This window comes from Triticum aestivum, chromosome 7D, assembly GCF_018294505.1.
Source record: "Triticum aestivum cultivar Chinese Spring chromosome 7D, IWGSC CS RefSeq v2.1, whole genome shotgun sequence".
Classification (NCBI taxonomy): domain Eukaryota; kingdom Viridiplantae; phylum Streptophyta; class Magnoliopsida; order Poales; family Poaceae; genus Triticum; species Triticum aestivum.
The window spans coordinates 561,733,365-561,737,113 of NC_057814.1; positions in this window are offsets into that span (position 1 = coordinate 561,733,365).

Here is a 3,749-nt window from a genome sequence, read left to right on the forward strand (position 1 = left end):
GTATGAAATCCTGATACTTTGAAAGAGATTGTCCGTTTTGTACACGAAGTGCATCCATTTTTTGCCGGGACCCTCTCAACTTTCTTGCACATGCTATGTGGATGAAATGATGATACCATGCCGACTTTCAACCTTTTCAGAGTTCATTTGAACTGCTTTTCAATTTTATGGTCTTATAGCTCAAAATAATTAGTAAATGCATGAAAAATGACAAATGAAGTCAGAAAGGATTGAAAAATGATGATGTGGCTTTGAATGGTGCATTTTGATCACACAAAAAGTCAGGAGTTCAAATAAGTTTTAAAAAATGAAATCCCTTTGTAACAGACGAGTTTCCGTATGAAATCCTGATACTTTGAAAGAGATTGTCCGTTTTGTACACGAAGTGCATCCAGTTTTTGCCGGGACACTCTCAACTTTCTTGCACATGCTATGTGGATGAAATGATGATACCATGCCAACTTTCAACCTTTTCAGAGTTCATTTGAAATGCTTTTCAATTTTAGGGTCTTATAGCTCAAAATAATTAGTAAATGCATGAAAAATAAAAAATTAAGTCAGAAAGGATTGAAAAATGATGATGTAGCTTTGAATGGTGCATTTTGAACTCACAAAAAGTCAGGAGTTCAAATATGTTTAAAAAAATGAAATCCCTTTGTAACAGACGAGTTTCCGTATGAAATCCTGATACTTTGAAAGAGATTGTCCGTTTTGTACACGAAGTGCATCCTTTTTTGCCGGGACCCTCTCAACTTTCTTGCACATGTTATGTGCATGAAATGATGATAGCATGCCGACTTTCAACCTTTTCAGAGTTCATTTGAACTGCTTTTCAATTTTAGGGTCTTATAGCTCAAAATAATTAGTAAATGCATGAAAAATAACAAGTGAAGTCAGAAAGGATTGCAAAATGATGATGTGGCTTTGAATGGTGCATTTTGGACACACAAAAAGTCAGGAGTACAAATAAGTTTTAAATAATGAAATCCCTTTCTAACAGACGAGTTTCCGTATGAAATCCTGATACTTTGAAAGAGATTGTCCGTTTTGTACACGAAGTGCATCCAGTTTTTGCCGTAACCCTCTCAACTTTCTTGCACATGCTATGTGGATGAAATGATGATACCATGCCAACTTTCAACCTTTTCAGAGTTCATTTGAAATGCTTTTAAATATTGTGGTCTTATAGCTCAAAATAATTAGTAAATGCATGAAAAATAACAAATGAAGTCAGAAAGGATTGAAAAATGATGATGTGGCTTTGAATGGTGCATTTTGAACACACAAAAAGTCAGGAGTTCAAATAAATTTTAAAAAATGAAATCCCTTTGTAACAGACGAGTTTCCGTATGAAATCTTAATACTTTGAAAGAGATTGTCCGTTTTGTACACGAAGTGCATCCAGTTTTTGCCGTAACCCTCTCAACTTTCTTGCACATGCTATGTGGATGAAATGATGATACCATGCCAACTTTCAACCTTTTCAGAGTTCATTTGAAATGCTTTTCAATTTTAGGGTCTTATAGCTCAAAATAATTAGTAAATGCATGAAAAATAACAAATGAAGTCAGAAAGGATTGAAAAATGATGATGTGGCTTTGAATGGTGCATTTTGAACACACAAAAAGTCAGGAGTTCAAATAAGTTTAAAAAAATGAAATCCCTTTGTAACAGACGAGTTTCCGTATGAAATCCTGATACTTTGAAAGAGATTGTCCGTTTTGTACACAAAGTGCATCCAGTTTTTGCCGGGACCCTCTCAACTTTCTTGCACATGCTATGTGGATGAAATGATGATACCATGCCAACTTTCAACGTTTTCAGAGTTCATTTAAAATGCTTTTCAATTTTAGGGTCTTATAGCTCAAAATAATTAGTGAATGCATGAAAAATAACAAATGAAGTCAGAAAGGATTGAAAAATGATGATGTGGCTTTGAATGGTGCATTTTGAACACACAAAAAGTCAGGAGTTCAAATAAGTTTAAAAAAATGAAATCCCTTTGTAACATACGAGTTTCCGTATGAAATCCTGATACTTTGAAAGAGATTGTCCTTTTTGTACACGAAGTGGATCCAGTTTTTGTCGGGACCCTCTCAACTTTCGTGCACATGCTATGTGGATGAAATGATGATACCATGCCAACTTTCAACCTTTTCAGAGTTCATTTGAAATGCTTTTCAATTTTAGGGTCTTATAGCTCAAAATAATTAGTAAATGCATGAAAAATAACAAATGAAGTCAGAAAGGATTGAAAAATGATGATGTGGGTTTGAATGGTGCATTTTGAACACACAAAAAGTCAGGAGTTCAAATAAGTTTTAAAAAATGAAATCCCTTTGTAACAGACGATTTTCCGTATGAAATCCTGATACTTTGAAAGAGATTGTCTGTTTTGTACACGAAGTGCATCCAGTTTTTGCCGGGACCCTCTCAACTTTCTTGCACATGCTATGTGGATGAAATGATGATACCATGCCAACTTTCAACCTTTTCAGAGTTCATTTGAAATGCTTTTCAATTTTAGGGTCTTATAGCTCAAAATAATTAGTAAATGCATGAAAAATAACAAATGAAGTCAGAAAGGATTGAAAAATGATGATGTGGCTTTGAATGGTGCATTTTGAACACACAAAAAGTCAAGAGTTCAAATAAGTTTTAAATAATGAAATCCCTTTGTAACAGACGAGTTTCCGTATGAAATCCTGATACTTTGAAAGAGATTGTCCGTTTTGTACACGAAGTGCATCCAGTTTTTGCCGCAACCCTCTCAACTTTCTTGCACATGCTATGTGGATGAAATGATGATACCATGCCAACTTTCAACCTTTTCAGAGTTCATTTGAAATGCTTTTCAATTTTAGGGTCTTATAGGTCAAAATAAGTAGTAAATGCATGAAAAATAACAAATGAAGTGAGAAAGGACTGAAAAATGATGGTGTGGCTGTGAATGGTGCATTTTGAACACACAAAAAGTCAGGAGTTCAAATAAGTTTAAAAAAATGAAATCCCTTTGTAACAGACGAGTTTTCGTATGAAATCCTGATACTTTGAAAGAGATCGTCCGTTTTGTGCACGAAGTGCACCCAGTTTTTGCCGTAACCCTCTGAACTTTATTGCACATGCTATGTGGATGAAATGATGATACCATGCCAACTTTCAACCTTTTCAGAGTTCATTTGAAATGCTTTTCAATTTTATGGTCTTATAGCTCAAAATATTTAGTAAATGCATGAAAAATAACAAATGAAGTCAGAAAGGATTGAAAAATGATGATGTGGCTTTGAATGTTGAATTTTGAACACACAAAAATTCAGGAGTTCAAATAAGTTTTAAAAAATGAAATCCCTTTGTAATAGACGAGTTTCCGTATGAAATCTTGATACTTTGAAAGAGATCGTCCGTTTTGTACACGAAGGGCATCCGGTTTTTGCCGTAATTCTATCAACTATCTTGCACATGCTATGTGGATGAAATGATGATACCATGCCAACTTTCAACCTTTTCAGAGTTCATTTGAAAAGCTTTTCAATTTTATGGTCTTATAGCTCAAAATAATTAGTAAATGCATGAAAAATAACAAATGAAGTCAGAAAGGATAGAAAAATGATGCTGTCTCTTTGAATGGTGCATTTTGAACACACAAAAGGTCAGGAGTTCAAATAAGTTTTAAAAAATGAACTCCCTTTTTAACACACGAGTTTCCGTATGAAATCCTGATACTTTGAAAGAGATTGTCCGTTTTGTAC